The following is a 13258-nucleotide window of genomic DNA, read 5'->3' on the forward strand; positions in this document are numbered from 1 at the left end:
GCAGGTGAAACCACTCCCAAATCCTATCCTGCTGTCCATTTTCTTGGACCACCCTGCTTCTGGCACCAGCTGTCACTCTCTGTGACACCCATTGGCCCGCAGGAATTTTGTTAGGGGTGCAGTCATGGAAGGGAAGGAAGCAGGATTGGGCAGAAGGGGAGGCCGAATTGCCCTTCACGCATCTCTCTTCGGCTGAGACCGTCCACAAAAAGACCACAGCACTTCCAGCAGCTGGGGTAATAAGGAAGTTCTTTTTTCTTTTTCCCCCTAGAGGGGCATCTGGACAGCACAGCACAAGGTCAGCCACAAAATCATCCAGGCTGTTCTGTAATGACCTGTAGGCACTTTGTGCTTTGTCTATAGGTCGATTCTCAAATCTGAAAATCAACGAGCATGGTTTTATTATTGGATTTCTGTGAATAGCATTTCTTGCAGAGCTAGAGGTCAAGAGGATTACTGATTACATTTTCTTTCTTAAACTTTCGTTTCCCTCTGTCATTTCTAGTTGCTTTGAGTGCATCTTTGAAGAAATATACTCTCCATTGTTTCTAACCTCTTCACCCAGTCCACTATCTATTTTTTCTGGAGATCTCTGTCCCAGGACCCCGTCTACACCCTTGATTTGGATGAGCTGTAAGCCCAGTCTTGCTGGACATTTGTCCCCGTGGGTCTTCCCTCTCCTGCTTTCTTCTGCTACATTCTGTGTTTAAAACCCTTCTTAGTTTTGGGGCGCCTGGGTGGCTCGGGGCGGTTGAGCATCTGACTTCAGCTCAGGTCATGAGCTCATGGTTCGTGAGTTCCAACCCCACATCAGGCTCGCTTCTGTCAGCATGGAGCCCACTTCAGAGCCTCTGTCCCCCTCTCTCTGCCCCTCCCCTGCTTGTGCGTGTTCTGTCTCTCTCTCGAAAGTACATAAACATTAGGAAAAAAAAAACACCTTTCTTAGTTTATGCCCTGGTTTTACTGAGGCAAGTTTTTTGAATCTGAAAAATGTCTCATTCCACCCTTCCATTTGCTTCATAGTTTGGCTGGGTATAGAATTTTGAATGGAAAAAATATATATATTTTTCATCAGGAATTTAGAGACATTGTTTCTTTGTCTGCTTGAAACGGATTCTGAACCACTCAACACCCATTCCAGGTACTGGTCTTCGTGCTGGAGATACCATGCAGAATGAGACAAACTCCCTGCTCTTAGAGAGGAGATAGATAGTAAACAAAAGCAAGACCAAAAATAACATTTTGGTAACGATTAGTGCTATGAAGGATGTAGCCAAGGCTAAGGGTGTAAATGCTGATCGTGACTTATTTTAGATATGCTGGGCAAGGACATCTTCTCTGAGGTGACATTTGAGATGAGACTTGAATCGTGAGAAGGACTGAGTCACATGAAGATACAGGGAAATTGTATTCTGGTCAGAGGCAACGGCAAAGAGAAGTCTGTGAGGATTCAAGGAGTGTGGCATATTGGAAACTTCAGGAAACTTCAGCATGGGTAGCTGGAGTGTGGTGTCCAAGGGAGACAGTTCTGGAAAAATGAGTTTGGTTCTGATTCTCATTATTGATAAGTGACCTGTGATCTGTTTCTAGAAATACTTAAGACTGGTGGTGGATTGGAGATGGCCATGAATTCTTTGAAGCTCCTCCCACTGACAGAGGGGATTTATGTCTTTCTCCCCTTTAATGTGGGCCCCACGACCATCTGACCAATAGGATACAGGAGTGACACAGTGCCAGTTTCTGGATCCAAGCCTTAAGAGATTGGCAGCTTCCACATTCTGTTTAGCGGAACATTTACTCTTGGAACCTATCCTCTGTACTATGAGGAAGCCCAAGACACATGGAGAGGCCATGTGTAGGTCACGGGCGAGCTAGCAGCCAAAGCTTGTGTCACCTGCCAGCCATGTGAGTGAGTCTTTTGGGCGTCCAACCCCCTGAGCCTTCAGATGGCTCTAGTTCTAGCTCTCGTCTGACGACAGTTTCGTGAGAGCCCTCCCTCAACATAAGAACCACTTAGCAGAGCCCAAGAAACACGCAGACCCATGAGGGATTTGTAAGATACTGTGCCAGGCACCTACTGGGCCCTTTCTATCTGGAGATTCACCTGCTTCAACTGTGGGAAATAGTCTTACATTCATTCCTTGATAATTTCTCCTTTCTACTTTTTTGTTTCATGTCTGCATCTCCGTTAATGAGATGCGGGAACTCGTGGATTGATTCTCTAAGCCTGTCATATTTTTTTCCTATTTTAAGTCTTTCTTTCATTCTATTTCGGGACATGTTTTTTTGTTTGTTTGTTTGTCTGCCTTCGACCTGCTATTGAATTTTTTATTTCAGACTATGTGGGAGGTTTGGGTTTTGTTTGATTTTGCTTTCGTCTGGTCGACGGGCATCAGGGGGATAGAACACAGTGAAAACCCAGGCTCTGCTTATACCAACTTTTAATTTTCAAATTTTGAGCCCCAGTTCCTTTCCCTCCATTGTTCCTGGTGTTTCAGAGCCTCTCCTGGGTCTACAGTGCAGACTGGGTCTTGTTCGGGTCGAAGCCCCACCACTCTCTCTTACCCCAACTCTAGGCGGTGGCCTGATAACCTCCATTACCAGACCTCAGTCCTCTTCCCGATGTCCACAAGCATGGAGCAGTCTCTTGACTGATGTTCTGTCCCAGTTCGCTTCATTAGGGTCCCAACAAAAAAACATTCCTTTGCTATCACTTCAATGAATTCTTGAAGGAGAGGAACTCTGTCTGCTTCATTAATGAGAATTTCTTTTTCACTGCGTAGGGAGATAATGGGCCGTAAACATTATCTTCTTATTTTCATAAATCCACCTGTTTACTGTCATAACATAACTTTGAATTATTTTCCCCTCGGAATTTTAAAAGAACCAGCAGCTCTAAGCATTGCCTGCAAAATGTTTTGTTCTTCTCGTCTTCTCTGCCATCTGCCACTCATTTTTGGTAGGGCTGCATTTATTTGAATTTGAATGGGGCAAGATAGGAATGTAGCAGTAAAAATATTAATGAGGGGCGCTTGGATGGCTCAGTAGGTTAAGCCTCCAACTTTGGCTCTGGTCATGATCTCGAGGTTTATGGGTTCGAGCCCCGCATCTGGCTCTACGCTGACAGCTCAGAGCCCGGAGCCTGCTTGGGATTCGGTGTCTCCTTCTCCCTCTCTGCTCCTCCCCGGCTCGCACTTGGTCTGTCTGTCTCTCTCTCTCTCTCAAAAATGAATGAAAATTAAAAAAAATATTGATGAGACCTCGCTTTATGAGCAAATTTGAAAAGATTTCAAATCTCGCCAAATTCAAACCATTATTTGCTTTTTGTTAATGAATTAGTGTCTTGGTGGAGAAGCCTTTCAAAGCTGACGGGTCAAACGGACGATAGAAGCTGCACTGGCAATGTCGCCACACGGTGGCGCCACGTCAGCCGGCGAGCAGTTGTCTGCGGTTTGTCCTGGGATTGTGGGAACCACCCTCCACCCTGTTCCTAGGCACCGGGACTTTGACTAGTGATTTCAGTGTAATAAAAAAAAAATTTAAAAAAAAAAACAACTTTTTTACATCTCAAAGCATTTTCAACCAGGCGTTCTGCGTTGGTACTCAGGCAAGGACTAAAAAATGCTCCTGGTTTAATAAAGTGGGAACAGAAGGTAGACGTAGAAGAAAGCCCTGAACACAGCACCCCCCCCCCCCCCCCCCGCCCCGGGACATGCCAGGAGGTCACCTACAAGAAGGCGCCCTGCACAGGGTAAGATAATAAAAGCCGGCCCTAAGGAGTGACGGTAGATACAGGCCCTCTGGAAGTATCCCCTTTTCCTTGATGCTTATTCTCAGGGGGAATTTGCCTTCCACGATCTGAGCGTTGAATTACACAAGAACTTCAGAAAAATCTTACAAGATGTGATCACCGTGAACGACTCTGTTCCTGAATAAAGGCTTTCTGTTTTCAGAGGCTTTTATGTACATCGTCTTGCTTAGGACACGCTGGGCCCACGGAGAGCGGGGGCTGTGGGGCTGTTTTACACACGATGAGGCACCTGGGCATCTGCTCTAAGTCATGGCTACAGAGGAGATGCATCGGGGCCAGACGTCCAGCCCTCTGACTCCTCGATCGGAACTCACAGATGGGTCCTGCATAGGCCAGGATTTTTGTTATTTCAAAACTCTGTCTTCTTAAGGAATTTCAACCTAATCAAAGATGTTAAATATGTAAAAAAAAAAAAAAAAAAATGTGTGTGTGTGTGTGTGTGTGTGTGTGCCCGCGTTATGGTTAATTGAATTCAGTGCCCTGAATCGCAATTTTGAAAATTAAGTATTTTCTAATGGAAATGGATTACTTTAAAAATTTTCTTTGACAAACGACTATACACATGAGGTCACATTCCTAGAATAGGAAAAGAGATACGTGAGGAGACAATCTTCCCCCTTTCCCTGTCCCCTGGTTTCTGCCCCTTCCTGGCAGCAACTGCTCCCCCCTTCACTAGTCGCTTGTGTGAATTTTTAGAGTCACTAATTTATTTATTATAAGCGTGTGGTATGATTCTTTCAGAGCATAGAATTCACATACCACATATAATATAGGATGTATGCATACACGTATACCTTGTTTTATACAAATGATAGCATATTACACACACTGTCCCATACCTTACTTTTTTCTCCCACTTACCCACGTATCTTGGGGAGTTCTCAGGGTCGGTACATAAAGACCTCCACACTCTTTCTGATGGTTGTTTTGTTTTCGTTGTATGGTTGTGCATTTGACCCACGAAATACTGACGGAATTTTAGGTAGCTTTGCCATTTAGAAATGGCCTAAGAGCGATTGTTCATTCTCCCTGTCTCAAGGGAGCACAGTGACATTTCCAAAAAGGACAACTTGATTTTATGAGGTCTGTGAGAGCTGAACCGGAAGCACTTCTCATTTTATAGGGGTTTTTTTTTGGTGTGTTTTGTTTTTATTATTATTAAGGCTGCTGAGTCTTGAAAAGTGGCTGGTCCTAGCCAACATATAGAACGGCCCCCAAGTAAATTAAATTGCAACCCAAGGCAGTGGAGACTGGATTCGGATCCCAAATAAACTCAGAGTGAGGAGAACAGAGTTGCAGACTCTCGATACCTGCAACCGCCCTGGCCCCTGTTATCCTCCCTCAGGGCTGCAGAGCCTTCTGGAAAGCTGCCGCCTGGCCTGGGTCAGATTGCTTACACGCCGCGGCTTCCCAGGCCAGCGTTCCCAACCTTAAGCCAATGCACATTTATAGAACACTTCCATGTGATCCTGGGGGAAGACAGACCACGGGCGGAGGGCAGTGCTGAGAAGTCCTGACATCAGGAAGAGAGAGCCTTTTCCCTGCTCTCTGCTCCTCATGCTGAGAGGATACTGGGTAAGTAAGTCTCAGCCTGACGGCTTTATTCCTTTGAACGACGTGTGGCTTTAAACTGGTTTGGCTACTGAGATTAGAGGGATAAATGCATTTCTTTCTTTTCTTTCCTTATAAAGGGAAACTAAAGGCACATTTGTGCTTCTTATTTCCACGCCCTTCACCCCTTGTCCCCGAAGCTGCATGAACTGTATTTTTTCTTTCCCGTAAATTACTGTTTCCTTTTGGTAGGATAAGTCCCCATTGATCTGGACCTTGGTCTCCTCGTTCATAAAATAAGGGTTTGGCTGGATGAAATTTCATTCTTCTGGCCTCTGTTATGATTCTGCCCCTTGCAAATTGGATTTTCAAGTATTTACGGTTCTGTGGAATGACGATTTAAGAGGCCCCTGAGGCTCCGACACACCACGACTTTATGGGGGGAAAAGTTACTTTAAAACTCCTGATGGTGTTGACTCAGTCACGTCTGCCAGTGTTTCTCTGGACCCACACAAGTACCTTTTCAGGCCGGTTTCGATGCTGTGGCTGCCAACTCGGAGTTGCATGTGATTTCAACAAAAATTGTGTGTTTCCGAGCCTGACTTGGTGTCAGTTATACCTGGATCATCAGGCCACACTCAGGTTATGCAGAATGCTAAGCCTTATTCGAAAATCCTAGTTTAGTAAAACACAGTGGAGCGTGAGCGTGTACGTGCGCATGTGGGTCCTATTTCATAGCACGTTCCATGAAACAGGAACGCACAGACTTCCACCCCTTATCCCACGCACACCGCGTATGCACTGGTGTGGACTGTCCTCATGTGCGTGTGTAGAGGGGGCAAAGCCCCTCCGGTTTTAGCTGCTGCTTCCAAATCGGCACACTGTCCTTCCCAGTGAATGCCCGTTGGCGACTTCGGGATTGTCCTGCTCTGGGGTCCAGCTGGCCGTGCCCCGTTGCTTCCCTCCACGTCCTCCTGCACGGACACCAACACCAGGTGGGTCTCGTGGCCGTTGGGGGTTGATGTTCAGGAAAAGGCCTTATGCTCCAGTTTTGTTTTCGAAGTCCCTAGGTTTGGGGTTTCCTAGCTTGGTGCTCTGTTTGCACGGGGAGATTTGGGAAGAGCTGAAATCCCTGCTGCCTCCATCTTCCTAGGATGCCACGGGTCAGTTTTGTCATCACAACCTGGAGACCCGCTTGCTCCTGCAGTAGCTCCAATGGGTAGTGATGAGGGTCCGACCCAGAGGCAAAGGGAATGGGGAGGAAGGGGACCGTGAATGACACACTGGGAAGGAAGAACCCAGAGTTCTTGGTGGATGTGCATTGGAGAGACAAGAGGAATGAAATTGAGGGAAAATTAAAACACAGTCTATCACGCATTCGTCCCCTGGGCTCTTTCCGCAAACACGCAAGTGACCGCGGTGTACCAGGTGCTGGGAATGAGGATATAGTTGTAAGCTACACTCGCACAACCACAGCATCTGGGCTGGAGGGGGGGCAGATCCCAAGCAGCAATCATGGTGCAGAATTGCCACGAGGGTCCCGGGGAACGTGACGGGAAGAGCGTAGTCCTGTCGGTGGAAATGGGAAAGTCAAGACAGAGTTTGGCCCGACCAAGAGAGATGTAAATTTACATTTCAAGAGGTTAAGTGACAGTGAGTCATCTAAGAGGAAACTGCCACCAGAGTTAAAAACGCAGTGGGTGCGGGAGGAAGTGAGTGCCGGTGGCCTGGATTTGGAGGCTTCCACCTGGACTCGGCAAGGGGAGGCTATGGAAACCAGGGGAATCTTCGAGGACACCAGGCTGGAAGACCAAATCGTGGATCTTATTTTTTTCTTAATGTTTATTTAATTATTTTCAAAGAGCGAGAGAGAGCGAAAGAGGGGCAGAGAGAGAGAGAGGGAATCCCAAGCAGGCTCTGTACTGTTGACGCAGAGCCCGGCGTGGGGCTCAGTCTCACAAACTGTGAGATCATGGTCTAAGCCGAAGCCAAGAGTCGGATGCTTAACCAACTGAGCCACCCGGCTGCCCCAAATCCTGGATCTTGTTAAATGGCTTCCCTGAGAGCAGGGAAGAGAAACTGGAGAAGGCCAAGGAGAGCCGGGTTTTGGAGCACCTGTGTAAATGGACAGACCCACTGGGGGAAGGCGGGGGTGACAATGTCAGATGCCGCGGAGATGCTGAAGCAGGATGGGGACTGGGCAGGGAGGGGGGGTCACAGGCAACTTCTGAGTGTGGTGTCAATCAGGGAACACTGGTTGCCAGAAACAGAAACTCCCTGGAAACGAGCTGGGGGATCGGTTGAGAAGACGTAGCTGTGGGCTGTAGCAACTCCTTGTGTCCCGGCTTCTCAGCCAGCACCTACGTCCTTCTGGTCTGAGGGTGGGCTGGTGTCTGCTGGGCTCCTAACCTTGCTCGTCCCTCACATCATCAAGCGCAGCCTCCGGGTCTCTCTGGCACGGATTCCAGCCTCCATTCCTCGTTGCCTTGTGACTCACGCAGCCCCCGTCCCTTGATTGACTTCCAGGGCCCCTATTACATATCAAGAGAGAAAATCTGATTGGCCCACCTTAAGCCAGAATCAACCCCTCGTGCCATCAGCAGTGTCTAGGAGGTGGGTTGGTGGGGGGTAGGGAACGGGGGAGAATGAGAAACGAGCCATTTTCAGAGCGAAGGCCAATGGCGGGCCTTTGAAATTTCCTCGCTCGCGTGTATGATTCTATGGGAGTGGATATTTTTAAGAATTTTTTCATGTTTATTTTTTATTTTATTTTTGAGAGAGAGAGAGAGAGAGAGCGTGAGCAGGGGAAGGGCAGAGAGAGAGGGAGACACAGACTCTGAAGCAGACTCCAGGCTCCAAGCTGTCAGCCCAGAGCCCGACGCGGGGCTCGAACTCGCGAACTGCGAGATCATGACCAGAGCCGATGTCGGAGGCTCAGCCGACTGAGCCCCCCAGGCGCCCCAATGGGAGTGGACGTTATTGCAGATTGCAAGGATGAGACCCGCCAGCTGCACGCAAGAGTGTGTGCTGAATGGGCCAGGGTGTGCGGGGTGTAAGGCATAACACTGGGGGGCCCGGACAGGTGCAATTCACCAGACTGTGAGGTATCGGCCAGTAGAGAACAAAACTCACGATGATTCAACCTTGCTCCAAATCTCCAATTCCCGAGAGTGGAAGCCGAGGTGAGGTGGTCCAACCCCCACAGGAGGTGGGGCGGGGGTCGGACGCTCCAGGGTGGCAAGACTACAAGGAAGCAGCCATCCCTGCCCAAGGAACGAACACAGGAAGACAACTCTTTGCGGGCTCGTGTGAACGCTTTGAGAGTCACCGGAGGGTCCACAGCCTCGGTCCTACGGCCCTTAGTTCAGCCGTGTTTAGAAGAGATGGACGTCGATGTGTTTCCATACCCCTGGCCTGCTGTGGCTGGTTGGTGTGCGTGTTTCAGTCCCGTGAAATGATGTGGAGAGCAGGAACGGGTCAACCCAGCGGCCACCTTGCCAGCGTTTCATAAATGCCGTCAAGGAGGGTGTTGAAAATTGACCCGGGGCAGAGAGTTGCTGGGACGAGGGAGCGCTCTGAGTTTGTGACCTAAAAAGGGGAAATTCTGCTCCACACGCAAGTCAGGGAACAGCCTCGGCAGAGCCCGGTGCCAGAATTGGTGCCGAAGAACTAGAAAGAGATTAAACCCAGCGACACGGGCCCATGTTGTTCTAGCAAAGGGAGCTAACTTTCTGTAGTCGAGCTGCTCACGTCGGTTCAGGAATGACTAAAGCTGGTTTGTGGGTCGGTTTTCTGGGGCCCCAGAGACATTCCCAGCCCCTACCAAAGGATGGCTTCTCCTCAGAGTAGTTGCCTTTCAGGCTTATCAAATCCAGGGTTGCAAGGCTTAGACCATGGAAGATTCTTTCTCTCTGGTTGTGCTCATTATGTGTGAAGGGGCAGTAAAGCGTATGGATGTGGGTGCAGCTGGAGTGATCTTTGTTCTTTAAGTTTATTTATTTTGAGAGAGAGAGAGTAGGGGAGGGGCAGAGAGAGAGAGAGAGAGGGAGAGAGAATCCCAATCAGGCCGCGCGCTGTCCCCAGAGTCCGATATGGGGCTCGAAGCCACGGACCCTGAGATCATGGTCTGAGCCGAAGTCAAGAGTCGGACGCTTAACCGACTGAGCCACCCAGGCGCCCCTGGAGTGATCACTTTTAAGTGGGGCCAAGGTTGCTCATTTTCAGGGGACATAATTTTGTTGGTCACTCCGGGGGCTCACAAACCGTGCGTTCGTATTTAGTCTTGGTGGTTCAGAAAACAGCTCCGGTGACCATGCTTCTGCTAGAAGTTGATAGTGAGGCTCAAGTTAGGATCTGACGGAGTCATTTTGTGGCTCATATTTCATAGCAAACAGATGAGACGACCAAGCCCCGAGTCCTGATCAGTCACAAGGCCATCCTCTCGTGTGTTCCAGTTCTTTGGAGAACATTTGGTGATGTTATTGTCTACATCACCTGGTGGCAGTTGTGCTCTCCGGCCTTTGGTGGGCGTGCTCCCCTCGCCCCTAGCGCCAGCCTGTCTTCCCGCCCCGGGACTGGTGATGCTTTTGCCAACACCTCTCCCTCGTTTAGCACAAACAAGAAGATTCAGGTTGGCTTGTCTTGGTTAACAGGTGGGGGCGGGGGGGGGGGGGGGCGCAGGGAATGACCTAATCACAGACGCCAACCTTGGAGAAGCAACCAGATGGAGAAGGAACGGTGCCCATGGGCGGTCAGTCATTAGTACCAGACCTTCTTATCAGATGGGCAGATCCTCCTGGGAGGGAATTCAGGAAGTTATCTTTTGGGAGCTGTGTTCATACATGGCAAGATCCGTCCTCAGGCCCACGTTCTGGAAGCCGGGTAGTGCTCAGACTATATGTAGTCCTAGAAACCAAACCAACAGGGGTGAGAGAGAGGGGCTGAGCTGGGGCTTGGGAAGCAACGCTTGGACTGAGGTCCACATCTGAAGTCCAACGAGGAAACTTAATCATTCCGAGAATAGTTGTAGATCAACGAAGGCTTCATTCATTAGCTTCCTTCCAACTTCTCCATTTTTCTTTTTTTTTTAAACTTATTTATTGAGAGACAGAGAGAGAGAGAGAGAGAGAGAGAGAGAGAATCCCAAGCAGGCTTTGCACTGTAAGCACAGAGCCCAGCTTGGGGTTCTGAACTCACAGTGAGATCATGACCTGAGCTGAAATAATGATAATTATTTCTAATAATGTCGGTGCTTAACCGACAGAGCCATCCAGGTGCCCCAGCCCGTTTTTCTACATTAGTCAGTCTACCTGCGCTTTCCACAAAGATTCGTGGAGGGCAGAGGATGGGCGCACGAGAAGTCACGCTCCTGGGTCGTCTCACTTTCCTCTTGTTATTCAGTTTACTCTGAAGAGTGCTGTTTAACTGTCTCTGCTTTCTTCCTGCCTTCAAGTTATCCTGAGGGTCTGGTTGTTGCACACATTTACTTTCTCTGTCTCATGGTTTCATATCTTTTGGGGAGGAAACATGGAGAGACAGGTCGCTACCTCAAAAGTTAATTAAAAAAAGAACACAGGGGGGCGCTTGGGTGGCTCAGTCGGTTAAGCGGCCGACTTCAGCGGAGGTTATGATCTCACTGTTCATGAGTTCAGGCCCCACATTAGGCTCTCTGTGCTGACAGCTCAGAGCCTGGAGCCTGCTTCGGATTCCGTGTTTCCCCCTCTCTGCCCCTCCCCCGCTCACGCTCTCTCTCTCTCTCTCTCTCTCTCTCTCTCAAAAAGTAAGTAAACATTAAAAAAAATTTAAAACACACACACACACAGGAAAATTTGCTTAAGATGTCCTTCTTGTTCTTGCTGAAAAGAACTATAGTTGGAACAAATGGGACTTAACAAAGCCTCGTTTGTAAGAATTTTTAAATTATATAGTGGTTATTCTCTCCTTAAATTTTTAAAGATAAGTCTACAATAAACTTGTCTGAAGGACAAATGGCTTAAAAAGTGATTCTCTATTTTACATAATAAAATTCCCTGATGGTAGCTGAAACCCTCTCCAAGGCCTAGTAATTGCATTTGCAAAGACTTATTACGTCCTGCAGAAGGCAAATATCTTCAGCTTCTTAGTTCAGCTCTAACATACAGCTCATCAGCATAACATTTTGGCCCTGCCGTAATTGGCACTGATATCTCATCCACACTCAAGATTTCTGTCGTGTCTCATCCCGTCTCCCCCCACCCCCCAACCCTCCCCTGGGCCTGCAGTTCTCAATTATGTTCATACTGTATCTGCTTTCCAAAAATGACAGCACACTTTAGCTTTGGGATTCGACTGATGTCTGAACGTTTGTGGGTTTCAACAGCTTGCTTTTCTAAGCAATATGGTTTTGCCAACACCCAGACTGCTAAGGACTATATAAAGATCGCGAAGAAGGGGAACCTTATATTTAAAGGTGTCATCAAATATCTGTTTTAGCAGGAAGAAAAGAGAAAGAAAAGAGACCTCTTACTGCAAACCAATATATGGCCTCATGTTTCCATTTTAGGCTAAGGGGCCAGGCACTGTTTATAATGTAAACTCAGAGCTTCATCCTCAGAGTGCAGGGATAGTCTGGCATCAGCCACGATGACCCTAGGGGCCACTAGTCAAGGGGCCATGCTTGTAAACTGTCATCTTACCATGGGAGAGGAATATGATCCATCTATCGGTCGTCTGTCACGTGACATCCTTTGTGCTTCAGTGCCCAGATCTTCAGGATGGTTAGTCACAGTTGGGTGTAGGCTGGTGTGAAGGCAAGTTAAATGGGCCCTCTGGGGGGAGATCTTATCAGTTAGCTATTGCCATGAACAAATCACCCCAAAATTTAGGGGTTTAAAACACGAACTCTTTAGGATCTGATCCCGTGGACTGGCGTTTGGGCTGGGCTCGGCGGCTCCTCTGGGTTTTTTCTCTTGGTCTCTCTCGGCTGGGATCCTTCACGGGGCTGTGGCCATCTGTGGGCTGGCTAGTTCTCAGCAACTACTTCTCAGCCATGCAGCTGAAAGTGTGCAGATTCGGTGTGGTTCCAGAGGAAGCTAAATTTAGGGTGGCCCTTGAGGACCGTCTAAGAAGGCGGTCCATAAGATCAGCCACGTTGCCCCTGTTGGTGATCGTGGGTTGCCAGAGCTGGTGGGGAATCCTCACCACATCTTAACTAAAGTCAGAACTGATGAATGGGGGGGAACTCACCTTGTTCATTCATGGAGTGGAACACACGTTTATCGGGTTCCAGAGCAGGGAATCCTGAACCAGGAGAAAGAAGGTCTGGGTTGGAATCCCAAGTCTGCCAGCGTAGCAGCCAGTCAAGCCAGAAGACAGAAATGTCCCAGTTATTCTATCAGAGAGAATCTGACACAAAGAATGGCTATCTAAGTAAATGCCGAGGCAGAAAAGCAAACTCAGAGTTGCGACAGAAGGCGGTAGCTACAGGAGGCAGATATCACACTTAGGGCTTATGGGGCACAAAGAAGCTGGAATTATTAAAAAGTCGAAGCTTGGAGGGAACCCCGGACCCCTGTGGAGGGAGGCCCAGCCATGAGGCGAGCCCTGTGGGCATCGGGACAACTGGAGACAGGATCCCAGTGCTACACAGCAGGTGACTGCCCCCCGGGGGTGAAGGCTGCAGGCTGGGTGCTGCTCCCAGGACCGGGAAACAGACAGGGACGGAACGATCCCTTCTTCCTCCTTCCACCTCTGGCCTCTGCCTCCTCCTGCAGGGCCTCCCAGGAGCAGCTGGCAAAGCAGAAGTGGCTTTGCAGAGTCCCCAGCACCGGGAAACAGTAGGTTTGAGGCTGAGAAGCAACAGCTGAATACTGGCCCAGCCTCTCCCCAGGAGCAGGGCTGGGGACGTGGCCTCTGGTC

At 48.8% G+C, this 13258-nt stretch overlaps 1 protein-coding gene across 8 annotated transcripts in view; it reads left to right on the forward strand.

The window, feature by feature from the left end:
• Positions 1 to 5282: 5282 nt before the first annotated feature.
• TACC2 (transforming acidic coiled-coil containing protein 2) overlaps positions 5283 to 13258 on the forward strand; it is a 212722-nt gene continuing 204746 nt past the window's right edge. For 7 of the 8 annotated variants that reach the window (XM_043597739.1, XM_043597742.1, XM_043597746.1 and 4 more), the window contains exons 1-2: positions 5283 to 5386; positions 6257 to 6357. The gene's annotated coding sequence lies outside the window, so the exon portion shown is untranslated. The remainder of the gene's footprint in view (positions 5387 to 6256; positions 6358 to 13258) is intronic. The other variant, XM_043597741.1, reaches the window with a different exon arrangement.

Source organism: Prionailurus bengalensis, chromosome D2, assembly GCF_016509475.1.
Source record: "Prionailurus bengalensis isolate Pbe53 chromosome D2, Fcat_Pben_1.1_paternal_pri, whole genome shotgun sequence".
Classification (NCBI taxonomy): domain Eukaryota; kingdom Metazoa; phylum Chordata; class Mammalia; order Carnivora; family Felidae; genus Prionailurus; species Prionailurus bengalensis.